The sequence below is a fragment of the Coffea arabica genome, chromosome 3e, assembly GCF_036785885.1.
Source record: "Coffea arabica cultivar ET-39 chromosome 3e, Coffea Arabica ET-39 HiFi, whole genome shotgun sequence".
Lineage (NCBI taxonomy): Eukaryota > Viridiplantae > Streptophyta > Magnoliopsida > Gentianales > Rubiaceae > Coffea > Coffea arabica.
The window spans coordinates 33,963,927-33,980,633 of NC_092315.1; the positions used below are offsets into that span (position 1 = coordinate 33,963,927).

General features: G+C 34.0%; 1 long non-coding RNA gene and 1 pseudogene across 1 annotated transcript; one reads left to right on the plus strand and one right to left on the minus strand.

Annotated features, from left to right (window-relative positions):
• Positions 1–344: 344 nt before the first annotated feature.
• LOC140038714 (uncharacterized) lies at positions 345–3,089 on the minus strand. The gene is made up of 2 exons (XR_011842283.1): positions 2,906–3,089; positions 345–784 (listed from the first exon to the last, which is right to left on the minus strand). It is a non-coding gene; the product is annotated as an uncharacterized lncRNA (long non-coding RNA).
• A 5,135-nt stretch (positions 3,090–8,224) lies between these two features.
• LOC113737185 (small nuclear ribonucleoprotein SmD1b-like) lies at positions 8,225–8,560 on the plus strand (annotated as a pseudogene).
• Positions 8,561–16,707: the final 8,147 nt, after the last annotated feature.

The window sequence follows — 16,707 nt, forward strand, 5'->3', positions numbered from 1 at the left end:
AAAAATCTAGTAGGAATAATTAATTTCTTGGTAGATAGTATATGAGATATAATAAATTTCTATGTTGATATAAAAACTAATGTTGAAAAACAATATGTAGTAGATTTAGTACAATAGACTAAGAAGCTCTTAAAGACTATAGCTAATGAAGACTACAGAGAATCATTTAAAGGGAATAATAAAAGGAAGAAATTTCAAAATTATATAAAGGAGTCAAAAGAGGTTATGATGAGGTGTTAACCATAAACTTTCAGGAAGATAAAATTGAAAGGACTTCCAAGCATATAAAGAAATAATCAAACCCTGAAGATAGAGTTAGATACAAGGAAGAAAATAAACATAAGTGAACATAATAAGTATTTAAATTAGATACAAATATTTCATGAACAACATGAAAACATAGTTCAAACATAAAATTATATTGTAAACATTGAAGATTCTAATTGTGATGCCCCCACTTCTCCCAAGGGCGAACCCACGGGTATCGGCGGGACGCCTGCCTAACTAGCGCCAGGACTCGAAAATGCCAAACAATAATAGCTAAATAAACCAAAAAAGTACTATTTACAATATATACAACCCCAAAAGTGTTCTACTTACATCCTCAAAAGGAATTATCCAACTACTACATCACTTTATGATAATGACCAAAATCAGAAAATAGACCCGAAGAAGGGTCCTTACACAGATCACTAAAATACGGATGACCATCTTAACTATTCAACTATTACAACTAAACCTAACTATACTAGTGAATGTACCAAGGAGTTCCCCGCGTCGGCCCCTGCTAAGGAAAACAAAGGGAAAGGGGTAAGCTATATGCTTAGTGATTAACCAGGGGTAAAAATGAAATTTACATGTCAACATTTGCACAGTGAGAGCAAAGCAAAAGCAGAAAAGTAACACCACATGGTAAGGATACGGGTGGGTCCCAAGCCAACTCATTTGTCGAGCTTGATCACTGCTTGACCCTTGAGAACCTGAGCCACACAGCTCGCTTCTCTTAAAGAATCTCACATAGAGAGACCATGAGTCTCAGCTCAAGTCACGAGCAATAAATGCTCCAAAATATTTTTCAAGCAATAAATGCTCTAAAATCGTAGTTCAAGCAATAAATGCTCTAGTTCAAGCAATAAATGCTCTCAAATTGCGTCACAAGCAATAAATGCTCCACAAATGTTTTACAAGCAATAAATGCTCCATAACAAATCACAAAATCATATTTCACAGGTATCAAGAGCAACTACTGGGTTTTAGATCGAGTGCGATAAAGTACACCCTCACCTAAGTGCCCATTTTTCATAGTAAATTCATATTAGTATTGAGTTACGCAGAAACCCTGATTACTCACCTAAAGAGCAAGTATAATGAGAGAAAGTACGGAAATGAATTCAAGTCGTCAGCTAGTGGGCCCCACCGGCACCGTCTAGCCCGGCACCGCCTGTAGCAGAAGGTTGAGCCATATTATCACACAAACAACTACTAAAGTCCGTAAATTAAGCAAAACTGCAAAATTGGCACATGCATGTGCGGAATTGGCAAACGGAAATGGAAACGGTCGGCAAACGGAAATGGGCATAGTTACTGTCTCAAACTGTTTTGACCATAGGTTGGGCTAGAAATATCGGATTAAGGTCCATGAAGTACCATTGCGAAGCTAAGAAGAAGGGATACAACTCTTGTGAAGACACTTCAATCTAGATCTGAACGAAAACAGGTCAAAATTATGGAAAAGGGTACCAGAACTCCGTACTTTAGGGTACCGGACAGGGTCTGTTTGCTGGACCATAACTCACAGCTCACAAACCCAAAGTAAGAAATTCCAAAGGCGTTGGAAAGCTCTGACATAGTGATAGAACTTTTGTGTTTTAGACAAAACCTGAATCAATACAGAGCAAGGTGAAAAACGGGTCCAAATTTCCCGTCAGAACTGTCTAAATTCAAAGGCAGTTCTGACGACCAATCTTGTTTTGGTTATAACTAGAGCTACGGAACTCAGATTTGGACGTACTTTATACCATTTTGAAGCAAAAACCAAGATCTACATTTATTATGAAGGGGTCAACACCCAGTTCGTACGTTATCAAGATGGACAAAGCATGGTCAGAAGCAAAATTCAAAAACGTAACACAATCCAGTGTTCAAAACAGGAGTGAGTGTTTTGGTTATAACTCGGGCTACACTGATCCGTTTGACCTGAAATGTTTCAGGCACATCAAGGACTTAAGAAGCTACAACTTTCATGTTTTGAGCAGCTTCCAAATCAGCACGCAGCATAAAGAAAAATAGAGTCCAAGTTCGGATTTGTGAATGGCCCTGTTCTAGTTTTGCCGGTTTTTGAACTTTGCAAATACATGGTCCATTGCTATGATTCTTATACAAGTTTTCTAACCAATTTTCATACCAAATAACACTACATATACCAGATTCTAAAAGACCTAGTAATGGTCCAAAATTTCCTTTCCCAAATTACCAAATATTAACCACCATCTAGGTTCCAATTCCACTAATTCTTTACTAACTTCAAAACCTTAATCAACTAAACCCTAACCTTCCAAGTTCTAACTAAATCAAACTAATTTTCCTTTTTCATTAGGGTTCCATAACAAACCTGATTTTATTAGGAATTTACCAGTCAAATGACTTAATTACACCAAAAGTTTCATTATCAAGTCCAATCACTCACCAAATTAACTAAGTGAAGCTTAACCAAGAATCCCTAATTTTTTCTAGCCTTAACCAAAATTTCAGCAACATCATCACTAAATTAAACCATGAAATTACTCCATAATCACCATATAATCATCATCTACATCATGAAAAATCAAAATCATAACAAAAGCACCACTTTTCATGGATTCAAGTCTTAACTACCCAAAACCAACTTTCAAATAGGATGATTTACCTTTGATTCAAGCTTTGTAGATGATCAAAACACCACAATCAAGTGCCAAGGTTGTTGTTCTAGGCTCCAAGATCAAGATTAATGGACAAAAGTTGATGCGCCAAAGGAATTTTTTCTTCTCCCTTTTCTCTCCAATTTTCGGCCCTTTCTTTCTCTTTTTCTTTGTTATTTTTGTTGTTTTATGACTTGGTTTCTCTTGTATGTTCTAGACATAAGCTTAGTCATAAGCTTAGTCATGACATTAGAAGATATTTTCCCTCACACCCAATCACATAAAAGCTTCCATTTTGCTCCTTTAACCCTTACTCCTCAATTTACATTTTATTCAACTCTTGCCCTTAAACATTTGAACTCCTTGCAATTTACTCCATAGAGCTTAAACTTAATCTAGTCCAAACTAATTTAATCTCACTTAATCTCTCTACTAATCACCCCACTAACTTAATCATCTATCCTTAATTATTCCTTATTCCACATAAAAGCAACTAAACCACAATCTTTTTACATTAGCTAGATTAAGGGTTTTAAACCCAACTTAAGGTTGTTCAATTAACAAAACACTAGGGAATTTACTAGTGTAAGACTTTTTAACTTTCTAATCCTACTTAACCTTTATAAAAGAAATTGAATCCGGTATTTACTCATACGAAAACATACATTAGCATGCATAATATTTACTACCACATAAACTTATGATTAATACGTAAACTAGGGTTTTGTGTATAAATATCAAAGGTGTAAATCCATTAGGGTTTTAATAAAATTCCAAATTAAGGTTTTTCGATTCTAAAAAGCAAAATCATATGTAAAGAATTACCATCATCCTTAAAATCAAATTTTATAGCAAAATTTAACACTAATATTCCTTATTCAAAATTAAGGACGAATCGGGATCTCACACTAATGATGAAAACATTGATTCAAATATAGAATTTTGTGCAACAAGTATAGTGAACTCATATTCAAATCCTCTAAAAATAAAGATAATATTTTTTTATATGAAATTAAAGTAAAAGAAGAGGAAACCTCTACCTTTACGTCTAATCCAAGACCCCAAAATAGGGATGAGTTCAATAAGTGTAATATCCTGATTAATGGAGTTTATATGGATTTGAAAAATGTTCACCCTATAGAATATAATAGGGTAAGTAGATGATTGGACACAATATTTACACGTAATCATTACTAACTATAGTAATGATTGGTTTAGAGAAAAATTATTAGACTGAATGATTGGAACATTACAAGGTGTTTTAAACTAGTTAAGAATTTGGAAAGAAAGTGTAGAAGATTAGTCAAAAAAGGATGAAATCCTTAATGAAATTAATGACTTTAAACCGTCTTAACAGAATTTGTTACTCAAATAAGAGGCGCATGCATTTGGAGGTTCCATTTCAACTAAAAGGCATTATAAACAAATAAAATTGGCTCTAAATAAATGTAAACTATGTGGTATTAGTAAATACACTAATTTTGTAAAATTCTATAAAATAAATATTTCTAGCAAGGTTTTAAAATTCAATTCATTTATTAGAAATGCTAGTGGGTCAATGGTCATAGGTTCGACCGTTGGGCTATTTGTTATCAAGTCATTGTCGACTTGTGGTGTTATAAGTATGTTATAAATAATTATGTAGTATTCTTTCATTATAAGATTACTAGGATTTATCCTGCGAATCATGGGGCTTCACTTGGATTGGACAGTTTTCAAAAACTTACTTATGAATTTGAAAAGTATAGTAACAAACTCCAAAAACACTCTTAAAAACAATTTCAAATACACGCTATCTTAGATATACCTAACAATAGCACTAAAAAAAAACAGCTCCCACCTCTTTCTTCTTCCTCTTATTATCCACCACCGCCATCTGTCACCACCACCATCCCACCCTTTTCCATAGCTACTGCGACTGCTGCCGCCGCCACTCTTTCCTTCCTCTTCTTTCCTCTCTCTGGCTCCCCATCCTTTTTAGTCACTCCTGCTCCTTCCCTTTTCTCTTCTCCCCCTCTTTTCTCCTATTTTCCCTCCCCTCTCTCCCCTTTCCCTGGTGACTCCCTCTCCTTCCTCCCCCTCTAGTTGTGATTGCGAGTAAGGGGGGGAGAGAGACAGGATGGGAGAGAATGAGAGGGAAAACGAGAAGAGGAAGGAGAGAGGGATTGCAGTGTTGGTGGTAGAGAAGGGAGAAGGGAGGAGGATGGCAGTGGTGGAGGGAGGAGGAGAGAGGATTGGTGGCTTATTTTTAATAAATTTATTAAAAATATCTTCACAAAATTTTAAATTCTAAAACACCCCAAACTACATTTCGAAAAGCACCAAATCCATATGAACCATCTATAGACAAAGTTTTCAACATACACTATTACAATAATATTTTTGAAAAATAATCCAAAAAACACCTAACCCCATACGATGTTTAGTTGATCAATGGGTGAAATTAAAGTGCTTTGGTTCATGATTGATAAAAATAATTTAGAAGTTGAAATAATTACACAATTTAGATTAATTAAATATACTTGTACAATCACAACATATCTAAAAGCAAGAACGAAAGTTACATTCTACCAAACATGAGCAATAAACAAAGAAAAAAAAAAGGAACCGACTTTGATAAAAACGTGAAATTTTACTAATATATGAATAAAAACTACTTGTGAATATTGTGAATAAAAATTGGAAATTCATATAAAATTAAGCTTTATTGTAGATTATTTAAATCTAAAAATAGTTTAATGGACAAAAGTTTGAATGATAATAAGAAAATTATGAAAGTTATAAATAATTTAGAGCTAAATTGTAACTTTTAAAGTGTAATGACATAAAACTAATATTGTAAAAATATTAACTCTGAAATTTAAAAGGAAATACAGTGATATAATAGACAAAATGCTCGACTAGTATTAGTACAACTTGCATGAGAGAGGCGCATGTGTTTTGTGATTGAGTCTTGCAGAAATCTTGGGATTGTGTAGGCTGTGCATTCGTGTTCTTGAACTTTCTTGAAGTTTCTTGAATTTCTTGATTGTGTTCTTGAGATTTCTTGAAGTTCTTGAATCAATTCTAGGGTTTTTTGGAAATCTTGGACAATTCTTGGAAAATCTTGAAGAATCTTGAATTCTTGATCAACCAATCTTGAATTCTTGAAGATTTCAATCAAATCAGTTGCAATCTGAAAAAATTCCAGAAAAAAAAAAAGAAAAGGAGGGCTGAATCAAGAATCAAGAAACAACACCCTAACTGGTCAGTTACACTTGTCCTAGCTGCAACTGAATTTCCAAGTCCATTTTCCTTTCCAAATTCATCTTCCTTTCATAGTGCCTCTTGGATTTGAATAAGGGGTGGTTTAAAACCTAATTTGAGTAGGGAAAGGGAGGGAATTAAGCACCAAAACAGCCCAGAAAATTGGCCAACAATTTTGGTTTTATACTTCAATTCCTTAGGGCTTTCCTAGTCGGTTTAGGATTCCTTTTTCCTTGTTGTTTTGACTGTTTAAAAAGAAGTTATTTCCAGCATTTTAACCAAATTTCTAGCCTTAATTTTCAAGCCTTTTTTGAGTCTAAATTTCATCCTTGTTGCTTGAGTCAAATCTGTCCAAGTGAACCAAGTTCTAGAATGCCACATCCTTGTTGGTTTATTGGTTATAGTTGGTTGAGTTACCTTGAGTAAACTTTTATTTCTTCAAGTAAGGTGATCCAAGCCTTGAGAAATTACTTGGAGAGATTATTAGAGTGACAAGCACAATTGAGTGATACACGAGTGTGAGTGAAACGTGTAAGGGAGTGTGTGAGGTATTATTTTGTTACTAACAAGAATTTTTACAGGTCTAAAATATAAAATGTCTAATGGTGGAGAAGAAAGCTCCCAAGCTTTTGATTTTAAACTTTTTATAGAGGCTTTTATATGGAGATATGAAATGCACGATGGGTTAGACTTAGAGGCTATGAATGAATGAATAGACCGTTTGGAGTACTCCTTTCATAGATCTGGTTCTAGTCATGGCAATGTTCCTTTGCATGAGTCTAACGACTCCAATTCTGATAATGATTTTGATTCTAGGCTGAGGAGACCTAGGAGGAATACTAGACTAGTTGGTAATGCTATTAAGAGCATTAAAATGAAGACTCCTCCTTTCCATGCATGTGGTAAATCGGATCCCGATGCTTATCTTGAATCAGAGAGGAGGATCGAGCTAGCCTTCAATTGCAACTCTTATTCGAAGAATCAAAAGGTGAAATTAGCAGTTGCAAGTTCATTGATTATGCCATAGTTTGGTGGGATCAACAAACTACTAGCCCGAGAAGGAGTGGGAAGCCACTCATTCAATTTTGGGCCGAGTTAAGAGCACTTATGAGGAAGTCGTTTGTACCAAGCCATTATCATCAAAACTTGTACCAAAAACTACAAACCCTAACACAAGCTAGCTGACGTGGTTTAGATTTTTAAGTCATAAATTCCTAATTATCAATTCAATTAAGCCCAATTACCTCAATTTTTTGCAAGTGTATAGGTCAAACGAGTACAATGATAATTAGGGTTGATCCCACAGGGAATTGGTCAATACTAAGGCTTTTCAGCTAACTTTAATATCTAAACAAATGAAATATTATCAAAAGGCAGAACTAGCAATTAAACGAGCCAATGGCAAAATTAAAGGAGTTAATTTAGGCGGTACAACCATCCATCATGTTAGAAGTTAAATAGGCAGTTCAACCAGCCATATAGTTTAAATAATAAATATAAAACTAGCCATGAGGTAGTAAACCAACCATGTAGGTGATAAATTGAAAGAAGAGAAATAAAAGTAGAGAGCTAGATTAGGTTTTCTTAACATTAAGGTCCTAGGGCTTAGAATGTCTTGTTGCTTCAGACAATGGTCAACTTGGTTAATTAGACTATTAAATTGTGACTTGTTAAGGAAGGAACCCCCTTAATTACTTAGATATTGCTTTCACAAATAAACAAGAATACTCATACCAAAGCTTCATTTATTTTCATGATAAATTAACTTAACATAAGTTCATGAATCTCAATGAAGTTACAAGCTTGTTTCCATCTAAACTCACCTCCTACTGAAGTGAAGATGTAATCTAGAGTTCATAATTTTTGAACTACATATGCTACGCAAATTAAAGGCTCAAACACATGCTTGGATGATCGATAGTTGGTGATCAAGCAACTAAAAATATTAGATGCAAATATATGAACTAACAAGTTCACAAAATGGTGCAGTTCACTGCCCTAAAACCCTTGCTTCTCTAAGAGGCTGTGCCGTGTTGTTGCTTCTGCCAAGCCATAGCATTCGTCTTCTTCCTTCTGTAACAATGAAGCTTTTTAGATTTTTGATAAAGTTGAACAATGAGACTGTGTCAATTGAGCTAAAAAAGTGGCACCATTGTTCATGGAACCATTGTAGGTGTGGATATGAGTATGAACACACATTTGAAGACCGCAAAACTTACACTAAAGGGAAAGAACCCAATTACTTCGGATCACTTGAGTGTGAGAGGCAATAACATTCGTTGTTACATCCTTCCAGACAGCTTAAATCTTGTTCTTTGCTAGTGGAAGAGACACCTAAGGTGAAGCCTAAGAAGCCGACCACTGGGTGGCCTTTGGGACGAGGGCGAGGGCATGGTCATGGTCGTGGCCGCGGTTGAGGTTGCTAGATCTAGTCTATTGGTTTAAATTTTTGTGATGATCAGTTATGTAAACATGTTAACTTGAGGGATGGTTAGTTAGGTCGACGGATCTCTTCAATATTATGTTGGAATTTTATGTGCATCTTTGTACTCCAGCAAATTGTCAGTGGCCAAGTTTTGGCAAGCACAAGGATGTGAATTAGTTTCTCACTTGTGTTGTCTAATTTGTTACTCTTACCGACTTGTAGTGGTTATACTACATCGGTATTCTAGTTTTCATAGAGATCATGTTTCTTTATCCAATGGTGAATAATTCTGATTGCCCATGAGAAAAAAAAAGAAAAAAAATTCACAAAATGGCTAAAACTCAACTCAAGTTATCACATATTCATGAAATTACAAGTTCATCTTTTCCCTAGGATGCAAGAGTTTAGCTAAGCATATAGTTGAAGACAGTGAATTTCATAAAATTCTTGAAATGGAACATGAATGAAACAAGGAAGTGAAGGTAAAAATTGATGAAATCTTATTCAATTGAATGAAACAAGCTCCTCAATCTTCTCTTTTACACCCTTGATCTTCAGGTTTACCACAACAAAGTTGTTTTGTTTACTAAGAAATCCTCACCTTTTTTGCTCACACAATCTTGTATTCTAACTAAAACTACCCATTTCTTCTATCATTCTCTCCTTTAATCGATGAGATACAAGAGGTATTTATAGATGTTTTTGGAAGAGAAAATGTGGTCATAAAGTTGCCCTTGATTTTTTCAACTCAAATTTAATTGGTTCCAGCCAGATTTCTACAAAAAAAAAAGTATCAAAAAAAGCAATGTGAAATGAGTGCAAGTTGCAAAGCAACTAGCAGGGAAGTTTCAGCGATCCACAAGCGGATTTGCAAGGTAAATTATCTAGAAAAGCAATGTGAAATGAGTGCAAGTTGCAGAGCAACTAGCAGGGAAGTTTCAGAGATCCACAAGTGGATTTATAAGGCATACCTTGCGGTTCTGCCTCTTTTTGCTTTTCAATGCTTCTCCCACGAATATCAGAGATCCATGAGGTAATTCCTATTGTTTCAGCTCACGTATCTTGGGCTTTTGCACTTGATTTATGACTTTGCATTCTCTTTTCCTTATAATTGAATCCCTTGTATATTTTTCTTCAAATCACCAATGCTAGAGTGACTTCAAGTGCAACTGATTTCATATCAAAAGTAAGCAAATAAATATATTTTAAAGCATGAAAAATGAGCACTTATCAAATTCCCTAACACTTGAATCATTACTTGTCCTCAAACAATAGGAAAAACATACAACGATGATTTAAGAGTTGAAATAAATAATACAGAACTTTAAAACACAACTCCTCATCATAGCAATTATTCAAATTGCCTGAAATACTCATAATATCAAGTAAAAGAGAAATAAATATACCCTAATTTCAACACATCAAACTTAATCTCTTAGCTTAACTAAATTGTACAAGTAAACAAATCATATAGTTACTTCAAACTTTTTCTCTTCAATATACTTTTCTTATTACAAAGAGGGATTTATTCCTTTGATACTATCAATAGCCTTCTCAAATTGTGAAATGTCTTTTGATGCGAAAATCTGACATTTTTTAAAAGAAGATTCTTGATTATTCAACACTTCACTTATTCGAGTTACTTCATATACTCTTAATTTAAATATCTTTTGAGGCAAAAGTTAACATTAGTAGATGCTAAGCCCTAGTTACTTAGTACTTAAATCATAGGAGGAATACAACTTCTTCTTCTTCTTCTTTTTAAAGGTAAAAGTTGATGAATTTTCTCAAGAAATTAAATATAGGAAGAGAGAATAACTCTATTAACTATATCAGTCATTTACTTATAAAATTAAGTGAAGTGAAAAATATTGTTCAACAATAAAAAATTTAGGCATAATTTCCCATATTTTACCAGATATACTTTCTAAACGTGCAAAAATTCTAATCACTTAATAATGATTTTCAAATCAAACGTGAAATTGAATTTCTTAGTCACATAAATTTATTCCAAAATATAGGAGAAATTGAATGCTAATAGTTGGAACTTTTGCATTTGCAAACCAAAGTGCAAAATTTTTTGGGGTAATTTTGCAATTTTGCACAAGATGTTGGAAAATTTTTGACTGAATTTCCCCTTATGTTTGGATGAAACTCTTTGCTAGCAAGCACAATTTTTGACAAATTCAAGCACAACTAACATTTCCAATATCAAGTCCAAATTATTTCATGAAAATACTATAAGTGTCAAGAAGCAGAAATATCTCCCACCACACTTAGAATATACATTATTCTCAATGTGTAGGAAAGATAAAACAACAAAAGAAAGAAAAACTCCCCAAATGTCAAAGGATGAAGTCCATTCACGAACATTCAGTCTACTACTTAACGAATACTATAGATAATTCAAAAGTAGCACATAATAAGTTCCAACGATCATTAGTCCAAAAGAAAAAGAAATACTACTAAGAGTTAAACAGAAATAATAGCAAAAACAGAGAACCTAAGTTGAGGCAATTTCTCAAGAAGTGGTTGCAGTGCCTTCAAATCCTTAATCATCTCTAGAAAGTTCACAAGTAAGTGGTTAGCACTGGGAAATGCCTAACTGATCCTTGATACGGCACACTCAAATGTCTTGGTGTTCCAATCAAGCATCGATTTGATCAAAGCATTCCTCTACTCGAGTTTGAAAACAATTAATCATATTGAAAAGTCATTGCCAATTTGATCGGGAAGGTGGAGGTGCTGATGCAGAAGTTGAAGAACTAGCTTCGTCTTCACTTCAAGAAGTGGATCATGAAAATTGTTGATTTTTAGCTTGGCCAGCTCCTTTAGACCTTGGTGCAGGGGTATTAGCAGCCCTTATACTCAATTCATGAAGACTATATTCATTGAGCTCATAAATTGCCTTCACTTGCACCTTCTCCATTGCTTCCATATTAACTCCCTCTTGTTCAAATAGAAATGAGAGATGATGCGGGAACCCAAATCGATACTTGGTAGTATGGTGTCTTGCAACCGTCCTCATATAGCTAATAATTATAACTAGGAGTGGAATCTGAGCATATAGAGAAGTCCGATTGTGGAACATTCGGTCCCAGAAGTACAAATCGCTGTTTTGGACTTCATTAAGACTACTCTTCTTTGGGATCACATTTCTTGAAAACAAGTATAAAATTAGCTGATGGCGTAGTTCAAAAGCACTAGCCTTGAGTGTAGATCTTTGAAAAGTTCTACTGAAATCCAAAATTTGATAAAAGTGCATCATGGCTAAAGCAGGATGCCAATGTTCATCCTATGAGTGAAACTCCTTTTCAAGTCTATGCCTGGACCTTCATCACTGCATCCAAGATGAGCCACTAATGTATCGCTAGTGATTATCAATCGCGTACCACGGACATAAGATTTGATGACCTCTCCACTGTGCCCACCTTTGTTCACTATAGTATCATAGAACTCCTTGACCAAAGTTGGATATATATGATCCGAAAGATATAATATTGGAGCCCAACCAAGAATGTCAAAAGCCTCAATAATTTTAAATTTAGCTTCTACTTCCGGGGCTTCGTGCATTTCATAAATGAAATCTCTCTGCTCACATGCCTCAAATCATTCTTGGTTTTCCTTTGAGGTAAACCGATTTGGATCATAATTTGGAGGAATTTTTTGACTAGTAGAACTTCTTGTTGATCGAGTTCTTGGTGGTGGAGATGGAGAAGGAACATATTCTTCATATACTTCTTCTTCAGATGATGATGATTCACAAATAATTGCTCGCCTATCATAATTTAACGAGGATATAAAGTACTAGTAGAATTTATTTCACAATTTAAAGAATAATTCACCTTAAATGAATGCCTAATAGAAACAAATGTACTATTCTAGGCAGTCATTATCTCATTATACTAAATCATCATGTCATCAATGAGCAATTTTGATGAATTAAATTGCACCAAGAATTAGTTCTTTTAAACCTAGGCAATTAATTAATCATCAATTTTACCAAAACGGTTAAATTTTCATCTATCAACAAAAGATAATCTAATAATGTTTATCATGGAGAATTAACATAATTAAACTCACTAATCACCCTAAAATACTCAATTACTCGTGTGGCAAAATGTGCCAATTTCTTCTCCAACAATCCATAATTATTCACAAATGTCAACTTGTAAGTAATGTTATCAAATACTCATCTTTAACAAGTCACATTGTAACAAATTAACATTTTCAAATAAGCCTATCAACATTCAAATTTTCATTCTTCAAATTAATGCAAATATAGCAACTTGAAAATTTTCAATAAATAACCTAGTATCACGTTACCATATTTAAACATTAAAGCATGTTTAAACAATTCTATTAAGCATTTTGGAAGTGACAAACATCAATAAACCTCATTAAAATTTGTATAATAGGAGATTTCAGAAAGTTTAAGAAAATGAAAAATACCAACTTCTAAAATACAAAGATTTGATGAAGAACTTTTCCTCAATCAAGTAGAGTGATATTTAGTGATGCAAATGATGCCACCCCAAAAAAATTTACTTAAAACAACTCCCAATTGAGCAAATTGCAGCTTAAGAAACCCTACTTTTAATGAGTTGAACGGGATTTGGTTGATTTTAATACATAGAAATGAGTCTAACAAGGTTTTGGATGATTCAATGGTAAATGTTGACAAGAAAAATAAGCGAAATGGTGATTTATGGAGTGCATTTTTAGTGTGCGTGTGGAGTGCATGTGAAATGAGGAAAATAAAGTTGGATTTTTTGTTTTTGAAGGCAAAAAGAAGGGATCGGCGAGGTGGATCCTCGACCTCACGGATCCTAGAATTTTGTACTCCAGGATCAGATCCGTGAACTGCGTTTGTTAATTAGAAATCCGCAAGGCTAAGGCTCACAGATCTCTGAGTTTCTGCAATAAAAATGCATAAATTTTGCATTCCGCAAGTCTTACTTCAACCCCTATTCTTGCCCAAAATAGGATCCGATCATTTTTTCACGAAATTCAAAGCTCCTAACAAGTTTGAAATGATCCAATCGTGCAGTTTACTGCTTGATATCAAATAAAAAATATCTAAATTAAAAATTGAGAGGTTGAGTTCTTCATGCTCTATGTTCCTCGCTTACCTCCAAAAAAGTGACTTTTACCTTAACCTTCGAAACTTACAAAACAAACATTACAAACACAATTTAATAGATCTGATAAACATAGAAAAATACTAAAACAAATGAAATAACTCAAACATTGGGTTGCCTCCCAATTAATGCCTTTCTTTAGAGTTGTTGGTTCGACTCAAGAGAGTTGCTTCCTCAATTATTGTTAAAATCCACCAAGGAGTATGTTACCCCTTTAGGGACCCATTGACCGGTTAGATAAGGCTTCAAACGATATCCGTTGATTTTAAAGGGCGGACCTTGTTCAGAAGTCACCTCCACCTACCATATGGGTATCCTTTTTATAACCGTAAATTGTCTGGATCACCTAGATCTCAACTTACCTGGAAACAACTTGAGACGAGAGTTAAATAAAAGAACTTTTTGTTCTATCTCAATTTGTTTTTGAATAATGTGCTTATTATGCCAATATTTGACCTTTTTTTGTATATTTTTGTATTTTCATAAGCACTTAATCATAATTCCTCAAATTCGCTTAATTGAAGCAATCTGTTATTACCTGTAAGAGAAAATTCCATACTAAGTTCTTTAATTGTCTAATAAGCTCTATGTTCACTTTTACAAGTAAGTGCCATGCTTTTTCATACTAGGCAATAAAACATACCCAGAGTTGTTTTAAATACAATCCTATATGCCCAAAGTGTGTCATCTAACTTTTTATCTCAATCTTTTTCTAGATTTATTCACTATTTTTTTAAAGATCAATTTAACCTCTCTATTAGCTAGTTCTACTTGGCTATTAGCTTATAGATGATAAAAAAGAGATGTTTTATGCCTACAATCATATTTTAGCAAAAGTGAATCAAACCATTTATTACAAAAATATTTACCTTCATCACTCATTATTGCCCCAGGGATAACAAATCTAGTAAAAATATTCTTTTTAATGAATTTAAGTACAACTTTTGCATCATTAGTTGGGGATGGCAATTGCTTCTACTCATTTTGACACATAATCAACCGCAACAAATATTACTTATCATTATTTGAACTAGAAAATAGTCCCATAAAATCATGCTCCAAATATCAAATAATTTAATTTTAAGAAACACATTTAAAAACATTTCATGCTTCTTAGAGATATTTCAGGTTTTTTGGCATTCGTCACAACTTCTAACATAATTTCTTGCATCTTTATATATACTAGGCCAATAGAATCCAGATTGCCATACCTTTTTCATTGTTTTAGTAGTACTAAAATGACCACCGACTTCCCGGTTATGGCAATGAAAAAAGATAATTTATACGTCATCTTCTAGAACACATCATCGTATCATTCTATTCGCACAATGACTATAGAATAAAGGTTCCTCCCAAATGTTTTATATCATAAAGGAATTGATTCCTTTGATAATAATTTAAATCTTTCGAAATTATGCTACTTACTAAGTAATTGACATAATCAGCATACCAAGATAAACCTTTGATAGCTAGTAATTCTCAATGATAGGAACGACTTCTCTATGTCAAATTCTTGCACGAGAAGAATCCATCGAATAAGTCTAGTTTTGCATTTTTCTTAATTAATAAGTATTTTAGAGTTGCATGATTGATATAAACAATAACTTTAGAACCCACTAAATAGGATCTAAATTTGTCAAGTGTAAATATTACTGCAAACAACTCTTTCTCACTCGTAGCGCAAATTGACTTGAGTATCATTTAAAATTTTATTAATATAATAAATAACATACAATCTCCCTTCTTTTCTATGTCCAAGAACCGCTCCAACCGCATAATTACTTGTATTGCACATGAGTTCAAATGGCAATGACTAATCTAGTGATGCAATAATTGGAGTTAATGTCAATGCCTTCTTCAACCTATTAAAAATGTGAGAACCTAAAATTTACATATTGTGTTTTTAGTTTTTCTTTGGATTACATGCTTTTATTTGGTGAATGATAAAGGATTGTTGTACTTCATTGCCTCTTTTAATTTATTGCATGTTGTTTTTCATGAGGTGATATTATGACGCCCCTACCTCTCCTTAGGACGAACCCTAGGGTATCAGCGGAACGTCTGCCAAACTCTCGTTAGGACTCATGCACTCATTCAAGTTTAATAGAAATCCACAAGTCAACTAGAGACTTAGGATTAAAGGAAAACTTCAAATATGCAAGTCAAATTCTTCTAAAACTACCATTTACAATTACAATCCAAAAATCCTAAATATAACAAAATTTACACTTCAAATGTCTCCAATATCATACAAAAGATTTACTAGTTTCAACCAAAAATCTCTAGTTTAGAATCTCCAACTTCCACCTCCAAAACCTGTTAAGAAATAACAACTTAGGGTGAGCTATCGCTCAGTGAGGCCAAGAAAATCAAGCAAGCAAGTAGCACAAAATAAATCGAATGTCACATTTAAAAGTGACTTAACCTGAAATTTCATTTAAATGCACAAATGGAAAGTAAATCACAAGTAGAAAGGATACAGGAGCTCTCAGGAGCTATTCTTATGTCTCGACCGGTTCAAACCATCTTTGGTTGACCCTCTGTCAACTCAAGTAGCATCACGTCTATAGAGCTCCACTTACTTTCTCCATCCACCATATCACACTCTCGGATCCGGAACCAAACAAGCATGAGGTGGCAATACTTATTCGAGTATGCCAAGTGAGATCTCAAAAGATCAAGCTATATAATTTTTCCATGGTTCACCAAGTTTCTCAACCAAACCCTTGTCGGCTCGAATTACAAGATTAATCGATGGGTTGGAGCGTCCCCACAAGTACAATTGGTGGATGAGACAACATTCCAATCAACTTAAAATTGATCATAGCACTGAGTTGGGATGAAAGGCACCTCCCACCCGAATAGTGTGTGGTACATGCTGCTGCTTACTACTCACGAGTTAAAAGCATGTTCGAGTACAAGTGTCAGTCATACAAATTCATATTTCAAATAGTAAGCATTCAAGAAAGAGAGAACGAGGGCAATAAAGTACACCCTC